The 15,799-nt window shown below is 39.0% G+C and overlaps 1 pseudogene; it reads right to left on the reverse strand.

The window, feature by feature from the left end:
• Positions 1 to 9,545: 9,545 nt before the first annotated feature.
• LOC111745503 lies at positions 9,546 to 9,665 on the reverse strand (annotated as a pseudogene).
• Positions 9,666 to 15,799: the final 6,134 nt, after the last annotated feature.

Below are 15,799 nucleotides of genomic sequence, written 5' to 3' on the forward strand. Positions count from 1 at the left end.
AACGTGCAACAATGTAGAGTAGCATCTTATTTTGTAAAAATTATATATATGTAAATATATATATATTTGGATTCATAGAATAAATTCTAAGAGTCTAAACACCAAACTTTCAGTGGATACCTCTTACACTTTTTCAGTATTCACTCCAGTGTTACTTGAAATTGTAAAAATTTGCAAGAATTATTTCTGTAAGTTAAAAAACCAAAAAAGATTACCAGCAACAACAGAAGTGAGTTATTTCTAAGGTATAGACTGCGGTGGATGAACAGGCTTCAGTCTAGTCAGCTCCCCCAGGAAGATTTGGCATTTCTATGGCACATCTCCCATGGGAAGCTCCCAAATCCAAATGACCTGACTCTGAGGTGCTAGACCCACTGCAGGGCCCTTTGTGAGAAGGACAGCCTTTATGTGCCATTGTGTTGATTCTTCTGAAGTCACTTGTCCCCAGGGAGACCACTGAATTTTAACTCTTTTAAATACATGAACTTTACAAAATTATCTGTCAAAAATAGATCTGTCTCTGTCTCTCTGTCTCTCTGTCTCTCTGTCTCTCTGTCTCTCTGTCACACACACACACACACACACACACACACACACACACACACACACACACACACACCCCCTAGATATTGCCCACATTCCAGCCTAAATTACAGTGCTCTGAGATACCCTATTTCAGAGTACCTATCCCAGAGATACTGCCATAGGCATTCCTTTGGATTGAGAATTTCACTTAGAGATTAGACGACATTCATTGTGTCTGGACTCTGGGCCTTGAGAACCATCTCTTACAAACTATCTTGTGGGTAGTCCTTGTAGGCATGGCCTGATAAGTGCAGACTCTGCCCTCTCCTTGGACCACTGCTATGCCAGGCCTACTGCTGCTACTAGTGATATTACCAGACTCTGACCCTCTTCCATTGGCCTCCTGCCATATGTTCATCCTGAAGTTCCTTCAGACACACTTGGAAACACATAAGTGCGGGGAGTGGGTGTTGAAGACTCTTGTATTACACTTCATTTTTCTTATCTAAGCAACCAAAATCACCAAAGACACCTTTTAATAGTAAGTGGATCCTTGTAGTTTTTTTTCTTGGGAACTGAAAAATAAATACAGATATCCCTTTTTTTTTACAGTTATTTTTTTAAAAAACTTATTTCATATACATTTATAAAAGTAATAAAACACATTAAAGAAAGTTTGGAGGAATAAGAATTTGAGTTCAGAAATAAACCCATACATCTACGGTCAATTGATTTTTAGCAAAGGTGCCAAGACCATTCAATAGGGGCAAGAATCATCTTTTCAACAAATCATGCTGGGACAACTGGATAGCCACATGCAAAAGAATGAAATTAGGCCCTTACCTCACACCATATACAAAAATTAACTCAAAATGGATCAAAAATCTAAACATAAAACTACACAACTTCTGGAATAAAACATAGGAGTAAATCTTCATGATCTTGGACTAGACAATAGTTTATAGATATGACACCAAAAGCACAATTGGGCAAAGTAAAAATAGGTGAATTGGACTTCACCAAAATTAAAAATTCTTCTGCATTAAAGGAAACTCAACAAAGTGAAAGGACAACTCACAGGATGGGAGAAGATATTTACAAATCATATACGTGACAAGGGTCTAGTATCCAATATATATATAAAGAACTCTACAACTCAACAATAAAAAGACAAGAAATCTAATTTTGAAATGGGTGAAGAATTTGAATAGACATCTCTCTAAAGAAAATATACAAATGTCTAATAAGCACATGAAAAGCTACTCAACATCATTAGTCATTAAAGAAATGCAAATCAAAACCACAGTGAAATACCACTTCACGCCCACTAGCATGGCTACAATAAAAAAGATGGACAATAACAGGCGTTGACAAGGATGTGGAGAAATTGGAACACTTATACATTGCTGGTGGGAATGTAAAATGGTGCAGCTGCTCTGGAAAACAGTTTTGTAGATTCTAGGAAAGTTAAACATAGAGTTGCCATGTGACCCAGCAATTCCACTCCTAGGTACATACCCAAGAGAGTTGAAATATATGTTCACACAAAATCTTGTACTCAAATGTTCATAGCAGTGTTTTCACAACAGCCCAAAGGTGGAAACAAACCAAATATCTATTGATGGATGAATGGATAAACAAATGTAGTATATTCATACAGTGGGCTATTATTTGGCCACGGAAAAGAATGAAGTACTAAATTATACTATGACATGGACAAACCTCAAAAACTTTATGCTATGTGAAAGAAGTCACAAAAGATCACATATTATATGATTCCATTTTTATGAAATGTCCAAAATAGGCAAATCTACAGAGACAGATTAACGGTGGCCAGGGCCTAAGAGGAAAAGGGAGTAGAGAGTAATTGCTAATGGGTAAGGGGTTTCTTTTGGGTATGATGAAGTAAGGAGTGGTCAGCGCATTGGGCCAAGTACCAGTGGGCAGAAAGCTCCAGGAGTAGGCTCTTACTTGAATTTCCAGAGACCACTCAATCTTCTTTGATTGGTTGGGGTTCATACTTGGGCAAAGGTGAAATTCATGGAGTTCTATCAATATATTAAGTTCCCTGGGAAACTAGACAATAGTTCAAATACCCAAACTCATAAACTAATCTCCAAACGGACAGAGGATATGAGCAGTCTATAAGAAACAAAGAGCTAAAAGACGTGAAAAATCTTCAGCATCACTCATAGTTAAAGAAATGCATCACAAAACAATGAAATTTCATTTTTCATCTATCAAATGGACAAACAAATAAAAGTTTGGTAATGCCCAGTAATCACAAGATTATGGGGAAATAGGCACCCTCATAAACTGATCCTGGGAGTGTAAACAGATTCATCTCTCTGGAGAGCAATTTAGCAATGTCTGTCAACATTTTGAATGTTTGTTCTCATTGACTCAGCAATACTACCACTAGGAATTTGCCCTAAGGATATATTGGCAAAATTATGCCAAAATCATGTGCAAATATGATTACTGCAGCATTGTAATAACAAAAACCTGGAAAGTACTTAGCCATACATCAGCAGGGGACCAGTTAAATAGATCTATGTAATGGAAAAGTATGAAATCATTAAAACATGAGGCAGAACTATATGTGTGGACCTGGAAAGATCTTCTAAATGTGTTTTGTTAAAACCAATGTGCACAGCAGTGTAATCTCATTTGTGTTAAATTAAATACATAGGTATATGCAGACTTTTTTTTAGGAATGATACATAAGAGGTGGTAAGTTTTGGAGAGTAGCACTGGAGTTAGGAAAAGATAACTTTTGCTTTTTATTTGATGCTTTTCCTTAATATTTGATTTTTTTTACCATGTAAATATAAGATTTAAAAATATATATTTTAAAAGCAGACGAAGAATGTGGAGGTATAAAGAGAGAAAAGAAAGATCCCTTAGATGGGAGATTATGGTTTGTCCTCTCAGGATAATCTTGTTTTAGCTGTATTAATAAAAGCACTGTGACTGGATCATTTGGGTTTTAGAAAGACCACCAGTGCAGCTGCCTGAGGATGGAAGGGAGATATGAGACCAGAGACAGGGCAGCTGGTCATAAGGTTTTTGCAACAGAGTGGGCCTCAAATTTAGGTGGTAAGGGTGGAGTGGAGAGACTGCCCCTGAGAGGAGAGTTATTAAAAAAGGGAAACTGACAGCCTTGGTGCTTGATTAGACGAGGAAGATGAGGCCCAGGCATCTGCCTAGGGAAGCTGATTATATAGCAATGCTGCCCAAGGAAACACTGGGAAGGAGAGGTTAGAGAGACCAGAAGAGGGTGAGGAAGAAAATAATGAATTTAATTTTTGAACATGTTGCATTGAGGAGCATGTTGAATGTGATCATGTTAAATAGACATATAGGTATGGAGCTCAGAGAATTCTGAACTGGAGATGGAACACATCAGATTAGGTTAGATAATCAAAATTGATCATAAGGAAATTGTGTAGACCAAAAAAAAAAAAAAAAAAGGGCCCATTTCAAAGTGGGTCTCTAGAGATCACCTAACCTGTAACTGTTGAGTAGAGGAAGACAAACCTGGAGTGAGACTGAGGAGTGATCAGAAGCATGAGAGGAAAAAGTGAGAGGAGGGGAGAGGAGGGAAGTCTAGGCTCACAGACCATTGTTCTCTGCTCCTGGCTAGACACTGTGGCTGATTTTTGAAGCTATTCCCTCACCAATGCCAATTGCTCTGCTTTTGCCACATCTGCCCAGTAAATCCCAACCCTGAATTTTCTATTTATGCTCCTGAAAAAGACCACCCAACCAATGAGAATGGCCCCACTTCAAGTTCATGGTTTATACCTCCTCCGGGCTCTTTTCATACCACCCATCAATTTATTTTTCTTTATCTCTGGTTGGCTCTGGCTTTCATTCCCATTATTCTAAATTATCACCATGTTCACTTCTCACATCTCACTTCCACTCTCACCGGGACAAATGAGGCCCTCTTTCTATTAATGTATCTAAAACTTCTTTCCCAAATATTCAGCCTTGGAGGATGAGGTTCAGCTCCTTTTCAGCTCTAGAATGCCCCCAGGAGGCCTCGCTAACCCTGTTCTGCCCCTGAGCCTTGGTTACTTGCTCCTTCTTCTGTCTTGCTGTATCGCACATTATATGTTTCTCTATAATGGCGTTTACCATGCTGAACTAAAGTTATCTCACTGTTTCCTCCAATTATCTTGATCCCATGCATGATATTTCCCCCCTTAACTTCTTATTGATATGCAACATCCAAGCAATTGCATATTGTAAACGTGTAGCTCACAGAATTTTCACAAACTGAACATATGCATATAATCAGCACCCAGATTAAGAAACCAAGCATTATAGCACCCAGAACCCTCCTTGTGCTCTCTTATACTATCTCTCTCCCCAGGGAAACCTCTATCCAGTCTTTCAACAGCATAGGTTAGTTTCAGCTGTTTTTGTAAATTTTTAAAAATAGGTCAAAAATAGTATGTAGTCTTGTGTCCGGCTTTTTTGATCATCATCACATTTGTAATGTTACATGCAGTCCCATATTGTTAGTGCAGTCTCAACAGTCTTTTTCCATTGCCACATAATATTCCATTGTGTGAATAGACCACAGTTTATCGATCCATTCAAGTATGATGATAGTAACACTATTTGAGACTATTGCAAATAGCAGGCACTATGTTTCATTCATCTTTTTATCTCTAGCATTTCACACATGCCTAGCATAATTGTATGTATGTAAACAGGTAAGAGAATTCAAGGAATACTTTTCCACCATATTCCTGGATGGTCAGATAATACCTGAAATATTAGATTCAATCCTGAATACCATGTTCAAAATGTTTTAAAAGGGCCCTTGATAACTTGAGTTGTCTACAGAAGGCAGCCATGATGGTGTATCTGGAAGCCATGCAGTATCAGGTATGCTGGAAGGCACTGAGACATTTATTATGGAAACAAAAACAAAGGGGATCAGACATAGACCACATTGCTTTTGAAGACAGCACTGGGCCAATGACTAAATATTTGGGGGGAGGCAACTTTCTGCTCAACAATAATCTTGATACTGGCTTATATTTAGAGAGCACTTACCATACACCAGGCCCTGGTATGTGCTTTGGGCTTTGTATCTATCAGTTCAATAGGAGAATGACTTTTTTAATGATGAGACATGAAATGAGCTACCTGGTGAAGCTTTGATCACTCCACAGCTGCAGAAACTGGTGGTCCTGGGCCCTGAGAAATTACACTTTAGGTCTGTGGTTTATCTGAAAAGCCCTCCTCTGACTTGGCTTCCTTCCCTTTTCCCTTCCTCATAGAACTGCCTTCTTTCCTGAGCGTGACCTCCTGAAGTGTCTCCCTGGGTCCCACCACAGCAAGCAAATTATGAAGTGTTTCTGTCAAGAGCTTCCTTCCACTCCAGACCCACCTGTCCTGGCCGGGACCCTGTCCTCTCCACTCCAGGATGTCTGTCCAGCATTTCTCTCTCCTTCTAATGACACAAAACTTTCACCTGCATAGATGATGACTCTGGCTGGGGCAGTAGCCATATTAGGCCTGACCCTTTGTGTAGCCAAGAGTTATCCTAAAGTTTGTTTTTTCATTTCTTTGAGACAAAAAGTATGAGGTAGGATCAATGAAATTTAGAAAGTGCTTGGGTGGGGCGGGGGCAGGAGGGGGAGAGGACCTGGAGAAATCCTTCTCTAGATGTATCTAACCAATTTAGGCCTCAGAAAGAAAAGCCCAGACAAATCTGGGTTGCTGAATGCAAAAGGCGTTTGTTAGGAGAAGCAAAATACTCTCATCTTCACAGGATAGGCTGTGTTGCTGGCCCTGAGCCAACATGCTTTATCTCCCCACTGGCGCCTGAGGCCAAGGCCTGGCAGCTGCAGAATCACCAAAAAGACAGTGGCCTGAGTTAGACAAGCAGGTGTTGTAAAGTGCTGGCCCTGTGTCCCCTTTTTGCCCTCCCTCTCACTTTCTCTGCTCCATTCCCTCCCCCAGAACCCTGTTTTCTCCTCATTCTTGTTTCTTGTGACTCATTCATTCATTCATTCGTTTATATTTTTTTAGAAGAGGGCTAGACGGAGTCCAAGATGTAGGAAACTGGTCAACAAATGAGCAGATTGCAGAAGCCTCACTCTGCCCCATTCCAGCAGCCATAATTCATGTCTTCTGTTTCTTCTCTTGTGCTGGACAAAGCCAAACATACACTAACAGTGTTAGCACAATAAATTTTAGCAGTCCTGACCTTTCTCTCTGAGCCCTGGAGTCGCCTTGACTCCCAAGCCGTGACTTGCTTGTGCTTAAAGAGGATTAACACTTACTGGAGGCTGCAGGGCCCTGCACTCAGGATGATGGGAATCAAAATAGAGATTACCTTATTTGACTTAAAATTTTCCACTCGAAAGATAGAATCCCCTAGAGAAATACACTGAGGCTTATACATATACAATTTGAAATTGGATTTTAAAATTAGTTTGCCAGCTGTTTGCTAGGTCATGCCTTAGGTTCTTGTCCTTGATTGATGTTGGGTCCATTTGGGAAACGAGGCCAAGAGGGGACAGAGGGACTGCCAAGGCCGCAGGATCTTGGATGCCTGGAGACTTTCCCAGGATCCCTGGCAGTTGTTGCTATGGGCCTTTAGAAACCCTCTGAACCCGGCACCAAGGTCTACATCTTGCTCAGAGAAACTGACAGAGCTCAGACCGCCTCCCCAAGACCGCACCTCATCCCTGCACTGCCTCCTCTAGGCCAAGGCCTGAAAAAAAAAAACGAACTGTTCCCAGGTAGAAGAGTTTTTCACACTTTGTGTGACTCCATATTTACTTTAGCTCCTGTACCACCTTCAAATGATACATACATGCCCAGAACTCTCATCCCCCTCCTCTATTCCTGCTTGGTGGCTCTTAGTCTCTCAGGTCTCAGTCAGAAAGTCACTTGCTCAGGGAAGCATGAGGGGCCAGAGTGTGGTGCTTAAGAACACGAGTGTGCCAGAGTTTGAATCTTGGCTCAGCTCTTCCTAGCTGTGTGACCTCGGGCTAGTCATTTAACCCCTCTGTGCCTTAGTTTTCTCATCTGTAAAATGGGGATAGTGATAGCACCTATCTCATTAGGGTTATTGTGAGTATTCAGTGAGTGAACATACAGTGTATAGAATATGTAAAGTGCTTAGAACTTGGCCTGGCATGCAATAAGTGTCTGCTCTTAATACTCTCTACAGTACATCTCCCAAGGCTCAGTTGCCTGCTGCTGCCTTGTGCTTCCCTAGCTTCTTGTACTTATGTGTAGCACCTGTCCTCCTTTTCTTTATTGCTTAATTATCTGTCTTCATGAGAGCAGGAACAATGTCTTATCTTGCTCTATACCATCTAAACCTTATAGCCTAAACTGTACTCGGCCTATGAGATACTCAAGAAATGTTTCTGACTACAATAAGTGAAATATTAAAAAGAAGAAATGCTGAAAGACAAATGCAATCCAGAAGACAAAAAAAACATGGGGCTCGGGTCATTTTTCTTCATCTATATTTCCTCTATATACTTGGCCTTTTCATTTTGTTTGTCTGGCTTTTTTTTTAAAATTTTTTTTTAGGCAAGGCAACCCTTGGTTCACCTCACAGATTGCAAGGACTTTGTCAGGTTACAATCCCTTATTTTTTTATTTTTTACACCTACAGCACCTGGTCTTCCTAAGTGGTCTCCCATCCAAGTACTAACCAGGCTCGACCCTGCTTAGCTTCCGAGATCAGATGTGTCTGACTGTTAAACAAAGAGAATTGATGAATTTCAAGTTCCGGAATTATGAGAATAAGGCTTTGCAGTCATGTCTTTTGCAGGAGATTTCCAGCCCTACTAGTTTTTCAAAATCTAATTAAATATTAAATACATACAAAAGAATAGATTATATGAGCAAAATACTTTTAAAAATGGACACTCAACTACCTACAACCCTGCTTAAGATATAGGTTATAACCTACACCATTGGATCCCCCTTGTGCATCTGTCCCCATCTCAGCCTCCTCCTAATTTCATTGAGTATTCCTTTGCTTATCTTTATAATTTTACCCTAAAAATACCCACCCCTCAATGATATGCTGGTTTTGCATGCTTTCGAACTTTATACAAAATAAATCATACTGTATATATTTTTGCTTTGCTTTTCTCACCATTCCTGGTGTTTGTGGCATTTGTCTATGTTGTGGCATGTAACTGTATAATATTCTACAATGTGAACACTCTGCCATTTTCTTCTCCAGTCTCTCAATGGATGTGTGGGTTGTTTGCAGTTTTTTGGTATTGCTGGCAGTGCTGCTATGAACATTCTTGCATGTGACTATTGGAGCCCACACTCAAGATTTTCTCAGGTTTTTTTTTTTCCTGAATCCTAAGGTTTATTTATTTTCAACTTGTCCAGATAATGTTAAATTGAATCTTCTGTCTGTGCTATGTTCATCTTCTGGTTCTATCAGATCTGTCAGAAACGGGCTTTGAACTTGCTTTGCCATGACCTCGACTTCTAGGTGCAATAAGGTGACTGGGTGTCTTAGAAAATATCACCTTGTGGCTTGGGTGGGTTCCCTCTGGCTCACAAGCACCACTCAGAGACCCACAGACAGAAGCAAACTCTGCTGACCCAAATCCCAATAAAAAACAGAGATCTGGAAACGGCATTCTGACTATCTCATTTCTTTTCAGGATAATAAAAATTTAAATATTTCTTCAATTAAGTGAAGGGTATTAAAAATGTCAGTTTCCTTGTTGTAGCTTGCCTTTGAACTCACCGTTAAAATTCCAGCATGTCTGGATTGTGGTAGGCTGTCGACAAATATCGACTTTATTTTTGGGCATTTGTCACTTCAGTCAGTAGGATTATTAGGGAACTGTCTGCCAAAGCCAAAAATGTAAATCCTTCCTCCTGTTTTCTCTCTTCAATGGTTTTATGCTGCCCTTATAATAATAATTTAGAAGAAAGATGTAACCTGATGAATCCCTAAGACCTGTTATGACTTTCTCCACGAAACTTTTTTTTTTTTTTAATGCCTATGGCACCTGGTATTCCTAAGGTGGTCTCCCATCTAAGTACTAACCAGGCTCGACCCTGCTTAGCTTCCGAGATCAGATGAGATCAGGCACATTCAGGGTGTCATGGACATAGATGCCACAAACTCTTTTACATGTTTGGTCACTGTCAGCTCAATAGAGTGTCTTGGCCCAGCTTCTCCGTCTAGTAAGAAGCTCAAAGTTCATTGGTCACTCATAACCTTTTGAGGAGGCACATCAATCCTTCAAGAAAATGATCCTCTGGAAACTAAAATTGGGGCAGATTGTAAGCTAAATCTGTTGTTAAAAGCAGTAAGTTATAGAAATCAGCCAGTATTGTGTATAAATCCAGTCACAACTAGCCTGGGTGAGGTCTCAGTCACTGCAATTCACTCCAGAGTGAATACACTCTTTTTCTCTCATCACATGGCAGCCACAAACTCTTGCCAATTTGTCATTTATAATGTTTCTCCTGCCTATTCCATCAATGTGTTTGGGCCTTTTTCACCTCAGCCTGAACCACAAGGGACTGAAATCATCTTCCTGCTTGAGTTTCTCCTCATTCTAACCATTGCTGGACGAATCTTTAAAAAATAAAAATTGAACAGCAACAAGAATGAAAACCCATACATAATAACTATTTTCCCTGTGATGCCCCTCTTCTGGCCCCCAAACCCATTGGCTTCCACAGAATAAAATCCAGAGCATTCAGTGCCAAAGTATGCAAAGCTCTCCCCAAACTCTTATGACCTCTATGGCCATCTCTGCAGAAGCCTGCACAAACACACCCTATTTTCAGCACAGTTTTAGAGCCCCCGCCCTGCCTTCTCAGCATTATCATCTACTCTACCCCTAAACACACCTCTTTTCCGGCGTGGTCCACACGCCAAGTTCTTCAGATGCAGCCAGGCTGTGTTGGCCTCTACAGCTTTGCTTGGGGCTTCTACCAGCCCAGAAACCACCACTCTGCTCCTGTCTGTCAGGTCCCACCCATCCTTCAGGTCCCCACCTCCTCCAAACCTACCCCTGACTCCCTAAGCCTTCGACCATCATCCCCTCCTCTAGACTTTTGTCCTGATCCACAATATATAGTTTGTTCTGTATAGACAATCCAGCTGGATTTTAAGACCCTAGAGGGCAAAATCATTGCATTTATGTAGGTCAGTACTTTTCGTATTATTCCGTGCCAACAGATGTTGCATTTCATGACATCATAGTGAATATGACATTGCAGGGGATTAAAAAAAACAAACAAATAAAAGAATGTCCCTCTTTCTCTATTCAGATTTGGCCCTCCTCCCCCACCAACCCCCCAAAATTCTGTTATAAAATACTCAGCATAACTCTATCTTATCCTGTATAAAATAAGGAAGCTAAATTCTAGAGAATAGAGAAGTTGAAAAAGCAAACTAACATATGTCTTTAATGACTCAAGTAGCCTAGGAAAGATAAATAAACAATTTAGACCTGAGACAAAAGGGAGGCAATCCAGGTGCTTCTGAGTCTGAATCAAGCCAAACCCTGAGCTGGACAGCCAGAAAGGCTTCGGCTACTGAACCAAGTTGGCAGGATGAGTTGATAATAAAGGAAAGCTGATTGCAAAAGAAAAAAGTGTCAAATTAAACCTCAGTGGTCATCTTTGACAAAACCAGTGGGTTAATATTGTATATGCTCAAATATTTTTTAAAAACGCATGCATGTGAGCAAACACAGACACACATTTGGTAACTAGTGTATGACAAACAGTCTCTTGAGCAGAGACCTCATCTGATTTGAGACCTGCCAGGCCATGGCAGTCACCTCACAGTAATCTTCTTGTTTTGAAGGGTAGATAAACTTCATTTAAAGGGAAAACAAATATTCTAAGAAGGACTTTTCTTTGATAGGAAGTAGAACCATCTGTCCTAATCCATAAGTTATATTGCAAATATTTAGGTTTTTTTAAAAGAGCGAAAATATAATGTCTTTTTTATGTAGTCTCTTCATGGCTTCATCCTGCCCATCTTTGCAAAACCCATCTTCCTAAAAATCTGCTTTTCACCTTTAGGACTCTTTTGCTTAACACTGTAGTGATTTTCTGTTTCCTAATGCATGAAACATAAATGTTATCAAGCCTGGCTCTGAGGCCTCAGCAGTCTGGCCTCTTCCTACCTTCCCGAAGTCATGACCTGACCACAGTCAGCCTCCACCCCACCCCCCAGCCTTGAGTGCACAGGTACCCATGCCCGTCACTTGCCCTCAGACTCCCATGGAGGCTCAGCTCTTTCTTGCAGCCTGCGGCAGATATGACAATACACAGCCAGCTTGAAGCTTCATTGAAACCACACAATTTGGCAATTCTAATCTCTTGAAAGATTTTCTGTGGGTTACATTTAGCTTCCTAGCTAAAGAGTAAAGTCCTTCAGAGCAAGGACTGGTTTTATTCACCGCTGAAAGCATTTCTATGTTTGGACTGCAGCCAGCCTAGAGTTGCAAAAACCTCTTCAATGCTAAGGTAATCAGGACACTTGGCTTTCCTTCTGCCTTGTCCCCTCACTGTCTTCCTCCAAGACCTAAGCTATCCCCTTCTCAAATCAGGGCAGCCCTTGTGCCATCACGTATCTTAATTAGGTAAGAATAATCAGAATTGACAGATTTAAAGAAGCCTTTGGGGAGCTATATCCTGATTTCATTATAAGGGACTTACACTGTTAATCTCATATGTAAGTAAGGGAGGCAAATATCACCCACATTCTACAGATCTGATAAAAACACTACAGGGAATGAGTGCTTTGTTTAAGATCACACATGTAGGCTGTGTCAGGACTGGCACTTAATGTCAGGACCAATCTTTTAAGTCCAACAATATCCTTCCTTTTTTCTGCACAGGTTGCTTCTTGGTATCCAATGGTGATAACAAAGCTATTTTTATTTATCAATAATGAAAAAGTATTTTCATATTTATGTTTAGATTTATTCTAGTAAAAAGATAATCATTACTACCCTGATGGGTACAAAACACTGAAAATGTTTTTGTGTTATCTATCTTCCTGATTTGGAGATAGATTTTAGGATTAAAATATTAATGCCCACCTAATGTGTTTATGTTTATCACAGGAAAATCCAGTTAGCTTTTGGGGTATTCAATAAAAATCCATGTGCATTTTATTTTTTATTTATTTCTCAATTTAATATTATATTAGTTTTAGGTGTACAGTATAGTGGTTGGACATTTGTATAACTTATGAAATGATCCCCTAATAAGTGTAGTAACTCTGTGACACCATACATAGTTATTATATTATTGACTATATTCCCTATGCTGTACTTTACATCCCCATGACTATTTTGTAACTGTCAGTTTGTACTTATTAATTCCTTCACCTTTTTTTACCCAGCCCGCAACCCCTGCCCATCTGGCAACCGTCAGCTTATTCTCTGTATCTATGAGTTTATTTCTATTTTGTGTGTTTTTTAGATTCCACGTATAAGTGAAATCATATATTTGTCTTTCTCTGTCAGACTTATTTCATCTAGTGTAATACCCTCTAGGTCCATCCATGTTGTCGCAAATGGTAAGATTTCATTCTTTTTTATGGCCAAATAATATTCCATTGTATATATGTACCACTTATTTATCCAGTTGTCTTTCGTTGAACACTTAGGTTACTTCTGTATCTTAGCTATTGTAAATAATGCTGCAGTGGATATAGGGGTGCATATACCTTTTCAAATAAGTGTTCTGGATTTCTTTGGATAAACACCCAGAAATGGGATTGCTGGGTCATATGATAGTTCTATTTTTAATTTTTTGAGGAATCTCCATACTATTTTACATAGTGGCTGCACCAATTTACAATCCCACCAACAGTGCCCAAGTGTTCCCTTTTCTTCACATTTTCTCCAACACTTATTGATTATTTATTTATTTTATTTTATTAGTTTCAGATATATAGTACATTGGGTAGACATTTATAGTTTATGAAGTGATCCCCCTGATTACTTTGTCACCCATCTGGCTCTACACATAACCATTACAACACTATTGACTATATTCCCTATGCTGTAGTCCAGAGGTCTTCAACCTTTTTAGCACCAGGAATTGGTGCTCCTATGAGAATCTAATGCCTGATGATCTGAGGTGGAGCTGAGGCAGTGATGCTAGTGCTGGGGAGCAGCTGCAAATACAGATGAAGCTTTACTCCCTTGCCCACCGCTTACCTCCTGCTATGCAGCCTGGTACTTAACAGGCCATGAACCAGTACTGGGTTGGGGACCCCTGCTGTAGTCTACATCTCCGTGACTATTTTGTAACTACTAATTTGTACTTCTTCATCTCTTCACTTTTTTCTCCCAGTCCCCTAACTCCCCTCCTCTCTAGCAGTCACCAGATTGTTCTCCGTATCTGCGAGTCTGTTTTCATTTAGTTTGTTCCTTTTGTTTCTTAAATTCCACATATAAGTGAAATCATATGATATTTATCTTTCTCTGTCTGACTTATTTCACTCAGCATAATAACCTCTAGGTTCATCCATGTTGTTGCAAATGGTAGGATTTCGGTTTTGTTTTGTTTTTTTTTTTTAAGGCTGAGTCATATTCCATTGTATATATGAACCATGACTTCTTTATCCACTTGTCTGTAGATGGGCATTTAGGTTGACAGGTGTGAGGTGATATTATTGTGGTTTTAATTTTCTGATGTTTAGTGACATTGAACATCTTGTCATGTCTATTCGCCATCTGTATGTCCTCTTTGGAGAAATATCTATTCAGGTCCTCTGCCCATTTTTTAATCAGACTGTATTTTTGATGTTGAGTTGTATGAGTTCCTTATATATTTTGGATATTAACCCCTTATCAGGTGTGTTGGTGACATATATCTTCTTCCATTCAGTGGGTTGTCTTTTCATTTTGTTGATGGTTTCCTTTGCTATGCAAAAGCTTTTTAGTTTTATGTAGTCCTATTTGTTTATTTTTTCTTTTGTTTCCCTTGCCTGAGGAGTCATATCCAAAAAAATTATTACTAAGAATAATATCAGCAAGTTTACTGCTTATGTTTTCTTCTAGGAGTTTTATGGTTTCAGGTCTTACATTTAAGTCTTTAATCCATTCTGAATTTATTTTTGTATATGGTGCAAGAAAGTAGTCTAATTTAATTTTTTTTTTTTCCTATATCTGTCTAGTTTTCCCAACACCATTTATGGAGGAGACTGTCTTTACTCCATTGTATATTCTTGACTCCTTTGTCATAGATTAATTGACTATATAGGCATGGGTGTATTTCTGGGCTCTCTATTCTATTCCATTGATCTATGTGTTTGTTTTTATGCCAGCACCATGCTGTTTTGATTACTATAGACTTGTAGTATAGTTTAATATCAGATAGTGTGATACTCTCATCTTTGTTCTTCTTTCTCAAGGTTGCTTTTGGCTATTTGAGATCTTTTGTGGTTCTATATAAATTCTAGGATTATTTGTTCTAGTTCTCTGAAAAATGCCACTGGTATTTTGATAGAGATTGCATTGAATCTATAGATTACTTTGGGTAGTATGGATATTATAATGATGTTAATTCTACCTATCCGTGAACATGGTATATGCTTCCATTTATTTGTATCTTCTTCGACTTTTTTCTCCAATGTCTTATAGTATAGGTCTTTTACCTCCTTGGTTAAAGACCTATAGGTATTTTATTTCCTAGGTATTTTCTTTTTTTAATGCAATTAAAATGGGATTATTTTCTTAATTTCTCTATCTGATAGTTCATTATAGGTATATAAAAATGCAACTGATTTCTGAATATTAATTTTGTATTCTGCTACTTTGCTGAATTCATTTATTAGTTCTAACAGGTTTTTTTGGTAGACTCTGTAGGGTTCTCTCTGTATAGTATCATGTCATCTGTAAATAATGACAGTTTTACTTCTTCCTCTCTGATTTGCATGCCTTTTATTTCTTTTCCTTGCCTGATTGCTGTGGCTAGGACTTCCAATATTATGCTGAATAGAAATGATGAAAATGGACAGCCTCTATTCCCACTTTGCTAAGAGTTTTTATCATAAATGGATGCTGGATTTTGTCAAACACTTTTTCTGCATTTATCAATATGATCATATGATTTTTATCCTTCATTTGGTTTATGTGGTATATCATGTTAATTGATTTGCAGATATTGAAGCAACCTTGCATCCCAGGAATAAATCCAACTTGATCATTGTGTATGATTTTATTAATATATTGCTGAATTTGGGTTGCTAATATTTTGTTGAAGA

Source organism: Pteropus vampyrus, unplaced genomic scaffold (genome assembly GCF_000151845.1).
Source record: "Pteropus vampyrus isolate Shadow unplaced genomic scaffold, Pvam_2.0 Scaffold156, whole genome shotgun sequence".
Classification (NCBI taxonomy): domain Eukaryota; kingdom Metazoa; phylum Chordata; class Mammalia; order Chiroptera; family Pteropodidae; genus Pteropus; species Pteropus vampyrus.